The sequence below is a fragment of the Schistocerca serialis genome, chromosome 7 (assembly GCF_023864345.2).
Source record: "Schistocerca serialis cubense isolate TAMUIC-IGC-003099 chromosome 7, iqSchSeri2.2, whole genome shotgun sequence".
Lineage (NCBI taxonomy): Eukaryota > Metazoa > Arthropoda > Insecta > Orthoptera > Acrididae > Schistocerca > Schistocerca serialis.
The window spans coordinates 363,170,761-363,186,626 of record NC_064644.1 but is presented as its reverse complement, the minus strand read 5'-3'; positions in this window follow the sequence as shown (position 1 = coordinate 363,186,626).

The window sequence follows — 15,866 nt, the reverse complement described above, 5'->3', positions numbered from 1 at the left end:
ACGGTCGCAGGTTCGAATCCTGTCTTGAGCATAGGCGTGTGTGTTGTCCTTAGGTTAGTTAGATTTACGTGGTTCTAAGTCTAGGCGACTGATGACCTCAGATGTTAAGTCCCATAGTGCTTAGAGCCATTTGAGCCACTTTTTGTCCTGCACGAAACTTGATTACGCTATGGTGGAATACTGATGCGCCAACGTTCAGTCACTACAAACAAATCACGGAACTGGTCGAAAATGGTCCATCATATGAACGTCTCGTGGAATAGCACCCCAGAGGTTCTCAACACGATTGTTAACGGCAATAGTAGTAGACTGTTATTCAAAACACATCTAAAACCGTTGTCAACAATGGGGTGGGTATCTTGCTGAGGATGCAAGTTTACTGTGGGGTATTACAGGCTACATGTCTGAGAGTAGGTTCTCCTCATCCCCCCTCCCCCTACTTTTTCACAACCTTCTTCCTACAACATAAAAATAAATGATCGTCTTCGGTAAACGGCGTCCTGTTCATATGTGGAATGTGTAAGCTGATGCAGTTCTTTAAAAATATGCACTTAGCCATCAACGTGAACCAAACATCAGCGTGGTTCATCAGTGCGGCCCAATGGTGGTGTTCCTGTGCCACATGGTATGCACCACTAAACGGTACGCCAGTAGTGCAGTGGTTTACGTAGTACCATCAAGTAAGGAGATAGCTTCACATTCTTTCATTTGTTATCTTCGAAAGCAAATTTAACGGTACAAGTGTACAATGCAAAGCATAGCGTAAAATGGAGAAAACACACAGTGAGCTGCTGATTATCGCCCCTTACAAATTTCGGCATCACTGTTGTCCACAGTTTCATTTTTCTTCATTTCTGCAAAATAGAGTTTTACAAGTTTACTTCAGTACTGATTTATTAATAACACATGCATCAGCTAAGGAGTTAGATAGATTTCCTCCATGGACTCACTATGTGTCGGTAATCGCTTGGTACAAAAAGGAGATGAAAGGAATAAATTATTAAACTACATGCTGAAATCTAGTTACTCCGAATTTTTTATGTGAAAACTGTTAAAATATTTTAAATAAAGGACAATTTATTACCATTCTATACATTTATTCTCCATATCTACATATTTACGTGTCAACATGGTCGCCCAGGCGACCAACACATTTCTCCCGGCGAGATGCTAGTTTCTTGAAACCGTCACTGTAAAAGGACTGACTTTGTTGACGGAGTCAAAACCTCACCGGAGTCACAACCTTACCGTTTCATCAGTATCAACGTCAAGTCCTCGAAGATGATTTGAAGTTGTAGAAACAAATGAAAATCGGATTGGGGCCAAGTCGCAACTGTATGGAGAACGTTCGATAACTATGAATCAAAGGCGTCGCATTTTTGCAGGTGTCCCAGCACTACCGTGGGATCTGACATTGGTGTACTGAAGGAGAGGGTGACCCTACAGTCTTTCGGCAGTAAGATTTTATTAATTGTAATGTTTTCATTTGCATGTGTAGTTTATCGTCGGCAGTCATTTCCTTTAAGTAAGGCAAAAGAGAGGTCAAAAACAAGTCATCACTATCCTTTCGCGGTACAGCACAACTTTAACTACTACTATCTACTCTCTTTTAAATGGGTCCTGGAGTTCCCATTTACTTGCCTTAGCAGTGGAAGGGTTAGGAGTAGCGTTTAGGTGGTGGTCCACTCTTCATGATGCTTTCCCGCTTCATCATCCTCAAGAATAGAGGCATCATTCATATTTCCTGAGGTCCTGAAATGAAAGGAAACATTTTTGGAAAAATCCACATGTCGCTTTGTACTGTGCAAATGTCTGTCATTTGGTAAGTATGTAGCAAGTCGGTATTGAGCAGGTAATTAACTGCAATACCCAATGGAATACATTTAAAAGTTATAAAACTGCAGAAGAAAGTTTTTACTTACTGCTTCAATTCCATGGCTTGTTGCAGGAAGGACATCTGTCTCTAGTAGTCATGTGGTTTTTTTGTTGTCGTTGCACTGCCACTCGTCTTAGCTTTTAGTAATTTCAGGCTGTCACTGTATGCATCTCGCTTATTTGTCCACCGTTTTTGTACTTCTTTTCCTGTAGGAACGTTAAAAATAATTATTCTTACACCTACACGTTGAAATGAATTAATCTTCATCGATCTCATAATGTGTTTTAGATTCTGCTTATTTATAACAGGTATCTTCAGACGGGATGCTCCTTGAAATCCCGGCACTATGAGTTTTTCCTAGGACCCTCAACTATTGCATCTATAATTGAAGACACATGCAGAGAAATCTGAAACTGCGTACAACCAAAGTACATGCCAATGCCAACGGAAAATGTCTTACAAGAAATAGCTGTGAATTTTGGATAACTACAAACTTTCCTACGTGCAGTTGGTGAAGCCTTGGAATAGCAGAAGTGATTTTTTTTGTCATAAACAGCTTGATTCCATAGTGCTTACGGCAGTTGCGAATTGTGACTTGCTTCCGATACATCGATATAGGACGATATGGACAGCATGATGATTGAAATAGGAGCCAAACATTTGACTAATGAACCAAACAATGAAAATGTGCCTCTCGTATTTATAGGTGACGAAGGTTTTGCTCCTGATAAACACTTGATGAAGCCTTTTGCAAGAAAATCACTCACATTCTCGAGGAGACTCTTTAATTATAGGCTGAGTAGAACAAGACGTGTAGTAGAATGTTAGTTTGGCATCATTGTTAACAACTGACGAATTTTCCGCTGGGCCATTGATGATAAAATTAACTTGGCAAAAAATATTATAAAAACTTGTTGAGTGCTGCACAACTTTGTGCGGAAGCATCATAGCTATTGGCTTGAAGATTTAACTTGTTCTCTGGAATCTATAGAAACCGTAGGACTAAGAGGTAGCAACCGTGGTTGTGACATTAGAGATACTTTTTGCAACTATTTCTGCCCTGTGGGAGGAGCGGTTCAGTGACAAAATGCATGCATTGTAGGGAAATATTACTAGACGTCTGCAGATTAGGATGTCATTATTGTCATAAGCTGTTCTTAGGAGTTGATACATTTCATGTTCACATTGTCATGTTACACTGTTTGGTTTATGACTTAAGTACATAATGCTACGAATACGGTCACAAGCATACCGTTCTTTCAAACAACTCTTTGTAGTTTCCCATTTTAACTTTTGGAATAACGTACTCCATAAAAGCTTAAGTTTTCGATTTTTTTCAACTTTATCCTCATAACTGGTTTTTTGTCTTAGGTAATATTAGTTTAAGATATTAGTAAGAAAAATTTGAACAAATTAAGAGTAGTTATCTTTCTGACTTTTTTGAAATATTGAAAATAGTCTGAAAATACGTCTAAAAGCATTATATTGAAACAGGCAAAATTTCAACACAATTAATTTAATTGTTTTACTCCAACAGGTTTGTATGCATGACAAACTATTAGAGGGAGAAAGAAAAATAAAAATTAAATTACCCCTTTAGTAGTTTTCTAGGCGAAAGCTCTGACGATTGTCATGAAACCTTGCATGCTCCTATATAAAATTAAGTACGTATGTCATCTTACCTATTGCATTTTGTGCATCCAGTGATAACGAGTTCCACCTGTCAGCACCAACAACATCTGCACTCACCTTCTTCCATGCTTCTGTCTTCTACATCTACACTGATACTCCGCAAGCCACCCAACGGTGTGTGGCGGAGGGCACTTTACGTGCCACTGTCATTACCTCCCTTTCCTGTTCCAGTCGCGTATGGTTCGCGGGAAGAACGACTGTCTGAAAGCCTCCGTGCGCGCTCTAATCTCTCTATTTTTACATTCGTGATCTCCTCGGGAGGTATAAGTAGGGGGAAGCAATATATTCGATACCTCATCCAGAAACGCACCCTCTCGAAACCTGGCGAGCAATCTACACCGCGATGCAGAGCGCCTCTCTTGCAGAGTCTGCCACTTGAGTTTATTAAACATCTCCGTAACGCTTTCACGGTTACCAAATAACCCTGTGACGAAACGCGCCGCTCTTCTTTGGATCTTCTCTATCTCCTCCGTCAGACCGATCTGGTACGGATCCCACACTGATGAGCAATACTCAAGTATAGGTCGAACGAGTGTTTTGTAAGCCACCTCCTTTGTTGATGGACTACATTTTCTAAGGACTCTCCCAATGAATCTCAACCTGGTACCCGCCTTACCAGCAATTAATTTTATATGATCATTCCACTTCAAATCGTTCCGCACGCATACTCCCAGATATTTTACAGAAGTAACTGCTACCAGTGTTTGTTCCGCTATCATATACTCATACAATAAAGGATCCTTCTCTCTATGTATTCGCAATACATTACATTTGTCTATGTTAAGGGTCAGTTGCCACTCCCTGCACCAAGTGCCTATCCGCTGCAGATCTTCCTGCATTTCGCTACAATTTTCTAATGCTACAACTTCTCTGTATACTACAGCATCATCCGCGAAAAGCCGCATGTAACTTCCGACACTATATACTAAGTCATTTATTATTATTATTATTAGCGAATGTCCCCATGGGAGAACGATAAGCAGGTGATTAACATTTCTTAATGTTCTTCTTATTTCCCCAGTATTTCTTCATTGCCTCCCCAAAGGCCTTCTTCCTTTCTTCGGTCCACTTTGGTCGGACAGGTTTAGATTCCGTCTCTGGAGTAAACTTCCACTTGTCGATTTTTCTTCTGAATGTATCCCGGTCTGATGTGTTTGTTATGTCAATTTTTGCCTTTTTCAAATCCTTCTTAACTTCAGTTACCCAGGGTAATGTTGCCTTAAGTGATGTCATATAGTCCAATAGACGTTTAGTTAACCTGTTTCCAGGTAATCTGTCTATATGTCCATAAAACTTCATCCGCCTCTTCCTGATATCTGCCTCGATGTTTGATATTTTTTCGGTTGTCTCGGTAGTCTGCAGCCTGTATCCATCTTGTGTGTATCGTGGTCCTAGGATTTTTCTAATAATTTTTCTCTCTACTTTCTTAATTTCGTGTAAATCTAATTTTCTATTCAGGGAGAGTGTTTCACTTGCATATGTGACTGTTGGTTTGATGACTGTGTTGTAGTGTCTGATTTTAGTGCCTTTTGATAGACATTTCTCGTTATATATATTTTGAATAAGTCCGAATGCTTTCTTGATTTTCTGTAATCGGTTTTTTTGTGCTATTTTCTCAAGTCCTGTTGGTTCAATAACTTCACCGAGATACTTAAAGTGCTTGACTCTAGTTATTTCACCATACTTTGTTTTTAGTTTCGAAATATCTAATTTTGAGCAGATGAATTCTGTCTTCTCAAAGGAGATTTGCAGGCCAACCTTCTCAGCACATTCTTTAAGTGTCTCAATTTGTTTTACTGCTGTTTCTTCACTGTCAGTTATAATTGCCAAGTCATCTGCAAACGCTAAATAAGGGATGTTCAATTTTCCTTTACCTCTTCCTAGTTCAATTGGCTTCCAAAAGCTTTGTTTCCTTAGTGTTACTTCCCACTCTTTCATAACTTTGTCCAAAACTATATTGAATAATAGTGGTGAGATCCCATCTCCTTGTCTTACTCCTGTTTTAATTGAGAATGGTTCCGAAATTTCCCCTCTGAATTTAATTTTTGATTTGGTTTCTGTTAGTGTTTGTTCAATTAGTTTTCGGGTTTTAGTGTCTAGGCCTCGTTCTTCGAGAATGTGACATAGAGACTGTCTGTCTATGGAATCGTATGCCTTTTTGAAATCAACGAATGTGCAGATTATTGGTTTTGACCTGATTGCTTTAATCTTTAAAATAGTTTTAAGGTTGAATATCTGTTCCGGGCATGATCTATTAGGACGAAAGCCTTCTTGGTAGTCTGAAATTGTATGTTCTAGTTGTTCTTGTGCCCTCTTTAGGAGACATGCAGATAGAATTTTGTAGGTAACTGGTAAAAGTGAAATGCCTCTGTAGTTGTTTACGTCTGATCTTTCTCCCTTTTTGTGCAATGGGTGAATTAGTGCACACTTCCACTCCTCTGGGATATTTTCTGTCTGCCAAATTTCTTTGATGATGCTAGTGATCTCTTTTAACGAATTTGGACCAAGGTTTTTCAGTAGTTCAGCTACAATTCCATCTTCTCCCGATGATTTATTATTTTTGAGTTTTCTAATGTGACTATAAATTTCTTCTTGAGATGGTGGTAGTGAAGTCTCATTCGTGTGTTCTGGTTGTAATCTGGGGAATCTTGTACTTGGTTGTGGGCAATTTAGGAGTTGTGAGAAATATTTAGCTAGTTCTTGGCAATTTTCTTTGTTAGTTAGTGACAATTTTCCATTCTGTTTCCGGAAGCAGAGATTTTGTGGAGTGTATCCCTTGATTTGATTTGCGAATATTTTATAAAAATCTTGAGTGTTGTGGTTCTTAAAGTTTTCTTCAATTGTGTTTAGCTGTTCATTAAGGTATTTTCTTTTAGTTTGTCTAAGTATTTTAGCTGTTTGTTTTCTCACTTTGAAAAATGTTTGTTGTGTGGTTTCTGATTTGTCACAATTGTAATTTAAAAAGGCTTGTTGTCTCTCTTCTAATGCGTTATCACAATTCGAATTCCACCATGGATGCTTGGATATTTTCTTTAACGGAATCAAATCTCTTGTTTTCTGTATAATTTTCGTTCGGAAATCTTTCCAGTTGTTTGTTGGTTGTTTATCCCATGCTTCTGTAATTTCTGATTCCTTGATATTTTTCAAGTCAAATTTGGGAATTAGTGGTGATTTCCTTTGGCGTTTCCTTTTTGGAGTGAATTTAATTTTAACTCTGGTAAGGTAGTGGTCAGAATCTATATTTGCCCCTCTGCGGACTTGAACGTCGTGTATTTCTTTCTGGAAGTCATAGGAGATCGCAACATGGTCTATTTGAAATTCACCAAGCTGAAGGTTTGGTGCTCTCCATGTTTTTTGTTTCTTGGGGTCTTTTCGAAGTGATGTTGTCACGATTTTTAGGTTGTTTTGCTGACATAACTCGATGAGTCTCATGCCGTTCTTGTTTGTGAATTTGTGTGCAGGGTAATTACCGACTGTTTTTTTATATTTCCTCTCATTTATATATATTGTGAAAAGCAATGGTCCCATAACACTCCCCTGTGGCACGCCAGAGGTTACTTTAACGTCTGTAGACGTCTCTCCATTGATAACAACATGCTGTGCTCTGTTTGCTAAAAACTCTTCAATCCAGCCACACAGCTGGTCTGATATTCCGTAGGACCTTACTTTGTTTATCAGGCGACAGTGCGGAACTGTATCGAACGCCTTCCGGAAGTCAAGAAAAATTGCATCTACCTGGGAGCCTGTATCTAATATTTTCTGGGTCTCATGGACAAATAAAGCGAGTTGGGTCTCACACGATCGCTGTTTCCGGAATCCATGTTGATTCCTACATAGTAGATTCTGGGTTTCCAGAAACGACATGATACGCGAGCAAAAAACATGTTCTAAAATTCTACAAGAGATCGACGTAAGAGATATAGGTCTATAGTTTTGCGCATCTGCTCGACGACCCTTCTTGAAGACTGGGACTATCTGTGCTCTTTTCCAATCATTTGGAACTCTCCGTTCCTCTAGAGACTTGCGGTACACGGCTGTTAGAAGGGGGGCAAGTTCTTTCGCGTACTCTGTGTAGAATCGAATTGGTATCCCGTCAGGTCCAGTGGACTTTCCTCTATTGAGTGATTCCAGTTGCTTTTCTATTCCTTGGACACTTATTTCGATGTCAGCCATTTTCTCGTTTGTGCGAGGATTTAGAGAAGGAACTGCAGTGCGGTCTTCCTCTGTGAAACAGCTTTGGAAAAAGGCGTTTAGTATTTCAGCTTTACGCGTGTCATCCTCTGTTTCAATGCCATCATCATCCCGTAGTGTCTGGATATGCTGTTTCGAGCCACTTACTGATTTAACGTAAGACCAGAACTTCCTAGGATTTTCTGTCAAGTCGGTACATAGAATTTTACTTTCGAATTCAATGAACGCTTCACGCATAGCCCTCCTTACGCTAACTTTGACATCGTTTAGCTTCTGTTTGTCTGAGAGGTTTTGGCTGCGTTTAAACTTGGAGTGGAGCTCTCTTTGCTTTCGCAGTAGTTTCCTAACATTGTTGTTGTACCACGGTGGGTTTTTCCCGTCCCTCACAGTTTTACTCGGCACGTACCTGTCTAAAACGCATTTTACGATTGCCTTGAACTTTTTCCATAAACACTCAACATTGTCAGTGTCGGAACAGAAATTTTCGTTTTGATCTGTTAGGTAGTCTGAAATCTGCCTTCTATTACTCTTGCTAAACAGATAAACCTTCCTCCCTTTTTTTATATTCCTATTAACTTCCATATTCAGGGATGCTGCAACGGCCTTATGATCACTGATTCCCTGTTCTGTACATACAGAGTCGAAAAGTTCGGGTCTGTTTGTTATCAGTAGGTCCAAGATGTTATCTCCACGAGTCGGTTCTCTGTTTAATTGCTCGAGGTAATTTTCGGATAGTGCACTTAGTATAATGTCACTCGATGCTCTGTCCCTACCACCCGTCCTAAACATCTGAGTGTCCCAGTCTATATCTGGTAAATTGAAATCTCCACCTACGACTATAACATGCTGGGAAAATTTATGTGAAATGTATTCCAAATTTTCTCTCAGTTGTTCTGCCACTAATGCTGCTGAGTCGGGAGGTCGGTAAAAGGAGCCAATTATTAACCTAGTTCGGTTGTTTAGTGTAACCTCCACCCATAATAATTCACAGGAACTATCCACTTCTACTTCACTACAGGATAAACTACGACTAACAGCGACGAACACTCCACCACCGGTTGCATGCAATCTATCCTTTCTAAACACCGTCTGTACCTTTGTAAAAATTTCGGCAGAATTTATCTCTGGCTTAAGCCAGCTTTCTGTACCTATAACGATTTCAGCTTCGGTGCTTTCTATCAGCGCTTGAAGTTCCGGTACTTTACCAACGCAGCTTCGACAGTTGACAATTACAATACCGATTGCTGCTTGGTCCCCGCATGTCCTGACTTTGCCCCGCACCCGTTGAGGCTGTTGCCCTTTCTGTACTTGCCCAAGGCCATCTAACCTAAAAAACCGCCCAGCCCACGCCACACAACCCCTGCCACCCGTGTAGCCGCTTGTGCGTGTAGTGGACTCCTGATCTATCCAGCGGAACCCGAAACCCCACCACCCTATGGCGCAAGTCGAGGAATCTGCAGCTCACACGGTCGCAGAACCGTCTCAGCCTCTGATTCAGACCCTCAACTCGGCTCTGTACCAAAGGTCCGCAGTCAGTCCTGTCGACGATGCTGCAGATGGTGAGCTCTGCTTTCATCCCACTAGCGAGACTGGCAGTCTTCACCAAATCAGATAGCCGCCGGAAGCCAGAGAGGATTTCCTCCGATCCATAGCGACACACATCATTGGTGCCGACATGAGCGACCACCTGCAGATGGGTGCACCCTGTACCCTTCATGGCATCCGGAAGCACCCTTTCCACATCTGGAATGACTCCCCCCGGTATGCACACGGAGTGCACATTGGTTTTCTTCCCCTCTCTTGCTGCCATTTCCCTAAGGGGCCCCATTACGCGCCTGACGTTGGAGCTCCCAACTACCAGTAAGCCCACCCTCTGCAACTGCCCGGATCTTGCAGACTGAGGGGCAACCTCTGGAACAGGACAAGCAGCCGTGTCAGGCCGAAGATCAGTATCAGCCTGAGACAGAGCCTGAAACCGGTTGGTCAGACAAACTGGAGAGGCTTTCCGTTCAGCCCTCCGGAATGTCTTTCGCCCCCTGCCACACCTTGAAACGACCTCCCACTCTACCACAGGTGAGGGATCAGCCTCAATGCGGGCAGTATCCCGGGCAACCACAGTCTTAGTCCGATCAGGGGATGCGTGGGACGAGCTGGCCGTCCCCGACAAGCCCCCATCCGGACCCCCACAGTGATGCCCATTGGCAACAGCCTCAAGCTGTGTGACCGAAGCCAACACTGCCTGAAGCTGGGAGCGAAGGGATGCCAACTCAGCCTGCATCCGAACACAGCAGTTGCAGTCCCTATCCATGCTAAAAACTGTTTTGCAAAGAACGTCTGAACTAATCTACAGAGAGCGCAAACAAATCGACAAAATTTAAACGGTTATTAAAATACAAGATTGCCTAGTAAATGCAGTAATGCTGCTACTTGCGCACTGCTGACACTGCTCGGCGGCGGAAGGAGACTAAGCGAAATTACACTATTCAGGTACTAAAACGCGATGCTACACTCTCAGATACTATAATACGCCCGAAGTTTATGAGTTAAACAATGCAAGTACCAAAAACACGCAAAGAAATTAAGAATTAAACTATGTAACAAATGAGTGAGCTAGGAGTATACGACTTGCTGCTCATCTGCTTATCCAACGGCGGCAGGGAGCACACTGTGACCAACCGACACTGGCCGTTCAAAACAAAAACAGTAGACAAACGACTACGCGAATTTACACTATTCAGGTACTAAAACGCGATGCTACAACTCTCAAATACTATAATACGCCCGAAATTTATGAATTAAACAATGCAAGTACCAAAAACACGCAAAGAAATTAAGAATTATACTATGTAACAAATGAGTGAGCTAGGAGTATACGACTTGCTGCTCAGCTGCTTATCCAACGGCGGCAGGGAGCACACTGACTGTGACCAACCGACACTGGCCGTTCAAAACAAAAACAGTAGACAAACGACTACGCGAATTTACACTATTCAGGTACTAAAACGCGATGCTACAGAAGATGATCTTTATAATCTTGCGAGTATATGTTGTAGAGACAGGAATCCCCCAAGACGGTCTTTCAATATCAGAAACATTCAGAAACTGAGGGTTTCTCAGCAAGCGCTCAGACAAGCATTTAGGTGTGAGTAATACATCTAGCATTAAATTAAATGTGGTAAATGCCACACGTTACAAGTCAAGAGATGGGCTTCATACGGCAGTTTCAGCGAAAAATCTGTTGATAACGACTTTTTAACTCGGTTTCTTAACTTCTATTTACACGAGGATGATTCATAACGTACAGCATAAATCGACTTAATCGGAAGTCATAGTTTGAGAAAAACAGGAGTCCGTAACATGGATCATTAAATTTTACTGATCGACAACATTTTATTGTATTCTTATGCATTTCATCATGTATGTACTTTCGTTTATTTACATTTTTACTGCACCAATTTATTGCCGACACTTTCTGGGGTGTCTTATAATACGGTTCACAACTTTTCGGAACGAACCAGATAAAGAAGAGTCATGTACCAAATTAACTTATCGCATCCTTGTGCGATATAATTTGTATTCCTTTTCTTTAACACGCTTATTTGATGCGCGTATACCACACCAGCATCTTCTGAATATCTCCTCAAACAGTCCTAACTGGACCTGTCGTGTTCATCATAATCGGAAAGAGAGAATACGGAGCTCTGGAACAATAATTACTAAATTATGAATAACCATATTGATGTAGAATGTGTTTCCAAAGGCGACCCATAGTGTGAATAATACCTGTCAAGTAAATAGACTTTACGACAAGGATAATAATGCAGCTGAAAGTGAACTTTCAGTGCTGGTCTCAGAGATTTTGTGTCTGCCATTTAGACGGACTCCGAAATGAATTGGATATCCGAAATCACGCAATATTTAAGGGTTTTCTTGCAGTTGACTTTTTGGTAGTTGTGACAAAACAACGTAGAACAACTGTTAGGATAGAATCTTAGATATTTAAGTAGGTATTAGTATTTAAGTGTGTATTGGTGGTATCACTTTTGTACAATAATTTCAGGAAACAAAGTTTATTTATTGTTACTCAACAACCATATGCTTTTCTAAGACTTCCGTTACCCGTAAACCCATATTTAACCTTATCAAGAATCTTACACAAAGATTTACTAATATATTCTCCAAAGTTTTTACTTTTCAGTTTGTGAAGAAAAAACAGTAAACGGCGTGCTCTGACAATTTGTCATTGCTTTTTTTACTACCAAGTTTTTCTAAACGAAAGAGGATTGCTTACAGAGCGCCTATGTCTGATTGATACCATTCACTAATTATTTCGGTTTCAAGGAGCAAATCATTTGATACACTGAAGCAAGAAAATCTGAGACCATCTGTAAGGAATAAAATATTTTTTTTCCATTACATGATGATATTCTACGCAAAACATTAGGACATAAACCAGAGTTGATCAGACGATCAGAATATCAATAATATCAAGCAGTGATTACAACAGCTTATAAGAGAGAAAGAATCCTCTAGTTGTCAGGACTCCTTCTAGTTACGGATATTCTCGTGGTAATTTCAGAGACTCAAAACCTACCATACGATAAAAAAAAGTGCATGCAGAGCTTTGCGTTCCTACGGGACTTCGAACTCTTAATTTTCTAAACATCCATAAATTTCAGAGATGAATGGAAGATAACACACTATTATAGTCCACCTATGTCATTTAAGGACAACGATTCACTTAATAGGAAAACAGTGGTTCCCTTTCCCACTCTCTCTCATTCCGGATTGGTGCTCTCAATCAAATTAACAGTTTTGCGAATCTACTGCATCTGTGAGGTTTTTTCTTTTCCTTCCAGAGCGAATACTCGCTATCACTGCAAGATAGATATGAAAATTTAGGGAAGATTCTAGAGGCGGTTTAATAATAGGCTTACCGATATAACAACGAATATGATCTTAAGTGATCCTTCCGCGAGGAAGAAGAAGAAGAATGAATATTCGTCTCTGTTCGGAACACCGGGATACAATATGTTACAAAAAGGTACGGCTAAACTTTCAGGAAACATTCCTCACACATAAAGAAAGAAAATATGTTATGTGGACATGTGTCCGGAAACGCTTACTTTCCATGTTAGAGCTCATTTTATTACTTCTCTTCAAATCGCATTAATCGTGAAATGGAAACACACAGCAACAAAACGTACCAGAGTGACTTCAAAGACTTTGTTACAGGAAATGTTCAAAATGTCCTCTATTAGTGAGGATACATGCATCCACCCTCCGTCGCATGGAATCCCTGATGCAGTCCTGGAGAATGGCGTATTGTATCACAGCCGTCCACAATACGAGCACGAAGAGTCTCTACATTTGGTACCGGGGTTGCGTAGACAAGAGCTTTCAAATGCCCCTATAAATGAAAGTCACGAGGGTTGAGGTCAGGAGAGCGTGGAGACCATGGAATTGGTCCGCCTCTACCAATCCATCGGTCACCGAATCTGTTGTTGAGAAGCGTACGAACACGTCGACTGAAATGTGCAGAAGCTCCATCGTGCATGAACCACATGTTGTGTCGTACTTGTAAAGGCACATGTTTTAGCAGCACAGGTAGAGTATCCCGTATGAAGTCATGATAACATTCTCCATTGAGCGTTGGTGGAAGAACAAACTAAAATGAGCTCTAACATGTCCACATAACATCTTCTCTTTATTTGTGTGTGAGGAATGTTCCCTGAAAGTTTGGACGTACCTTTTTGTAACACCATATATATGGGTGGTCCATTGGTCGTCACCGGGCCAAATGTCTCAAAAAATAAGTGTCAAACGAAAAAACTACAAAGAAAGAAACTTTTTTAGCTTGAACGGCGAAACCAGATGGCGCTATGTTTGACGCGGTAGATGATGGTGCCATAGGTCAAACGGATATCAACTGCGTTTTTTAAAATTGGAACCCCCATTTTTATTAGATATTCGTGTAGTACTTGAATAAATGAATGTTTAAGTTGGACCACTTTTTTCGCTTTGTGACAGATGGCGCTGTAATAGTCACAAACATGTGGATCACAATTTTAGACGAACAGTTGGTAACAGGTAGGTTTTTTAAATTAATATGCAGAACGTCGGAAAATTTGAACATATTATTTCTGTTATTCCAATGTGACACTTAAACATTTGTGAACTTATCATTTCTGAGAACGCATGCAATAAATGCCCAAAATGATGTCCGTCAACCTCAATGCATTTGGGAATACGTGTAACGACATTCCTCTCAACAGCGAGTAGTTCGCCTTCCAGCAAGGATCCCACGTGCACTGACAATGCGCTGACGCATGTTGTCAGGCGTTGTCTGTGGACCACGATTGCAAATATCCTTCAACCTTCCCCACAGAAAGAAATCCGGGGACGTCAGACCCGGTGAACGTGCGGGCCATGGTATGGTGCTTCGACGATCAATCCACCTCTCAGGAAATATGCTATTCAATACCGCTTCAACCGCACGCGAGCTATGTGCCGGACATCCATCATGTTGAAAGAACATCGCCATTCTGTCATGCAGTGAAACGTCTTGTAGTAACATCGGTAGAACATTACGTAGGAAATCAGCATGCATTGCACCAGTCAGATTGCCATCGATAAAATGAGGGCCAATTACGCTTTCTCGTCGTCCGCGGTGGCCAAGCGGTGCTAGGCGCTTCAGTCCGGAACCGCGCGACTGCTTCGGTCGCAGGTTCGAATCCTGCCTCGGGCATGGATGTGTGTGATGTCCTTATGTTAGTTAGGTGTAAGTAGTTCTAAGTTCTAGGGGATTGATGACCTCAGATGTTAAGTCCCATAGTGCTCAGAGCCATTTGAACCATTTATCCTTCCTGGCATAATGCCGCACCTTACATTAACCCGCCAAGGTCGCTGATGTTCCACTAGTCGCAGCCATCGTGGATTTTTCGTTGCCCAATAGTGCATATTATGCCGGTTTACGTTATCGCTGTTGGTGAATGACGCTTCGTTGCTAAATAGAAAGCGTGCAAAAAATCAGTCATCATTCCGTAATTTCGCTTGTGCCCAGTGTCAGAACTCTACACGACGTTCAAAGTCGTCATCATGCATTTCCTGGTGCATACAAATATGGTACGGGTGCATAATGTAGAATTCTCAACACCGACGTGTTTGAGATTCCCGATTCTCGCGAAATTTGTCTGCTACTGATGTGCGGATTTGCCGCGACAGCAGTTTAACACCTACTTGGGCATCATCATTTGTTGCAGGTCGTGGTTGACGTTTCACATGTGGCTGAACACTTCAAGTTCCTTAAACAACTTAACTATCCGGCGAACGGTCCGGACATTGGGATGATGTCGTCCAGGATACCGAGCAGCATACATAGCACACGCTCGTTGGGGATTTTGATCACAATAGCCATAGATCAACACGATATCGACCTTTTCCGCAATTGATAAACGGTCCAATTTAACACGGGTAATTTATCACGAAGCAAATACCGTCCGCACTGGCGGAATGTTACGTGATACCACGTGCTTATACTTTGAGACTATTATAGCATTATCTATCACAAAGCGGAAAAGTGGTCCAACTAAAACATTCATATTTCTTTACGTACTACAGAATACGTAATAAAAATCGGGGTTCGTATTTTAAAAAAACGCAGTTGACGTCCGTTGGGCCTATGACATACAAGATAACATTATGCATAATTTAAGAGGGCAGAAGAAATAAAAACCTTGAGGTTCGCCGATGACATTGTAATTCTGTCAGAGACAGCAAAGGACTTGGAAGAGCAGTTGAATGGAATGGACAGTGTCTTGAAAGGAGGATATAAGATGAACATCAACAAAAGCAAAACAAGGATAATGGAATTTAGTCTAATTAAGTCGGGTGATGCTGAGGGAATTAGATGAGGAAATGATACACTTAAAGTAGTAAAGGAGTTTTGCTATTTTAGGAGCAAAATAACTGATGATGGTCGAAGTAGAGAGGATATAAAATGTAGACTGGCAATGGCAAGGAAAGCGTTTCTGAAGAAGAGAAATTTGTTAACATCGAGTATAGATTTAAGCGTCAGGAAGTCGTTTCTGAAAGTATTTGTATGGAG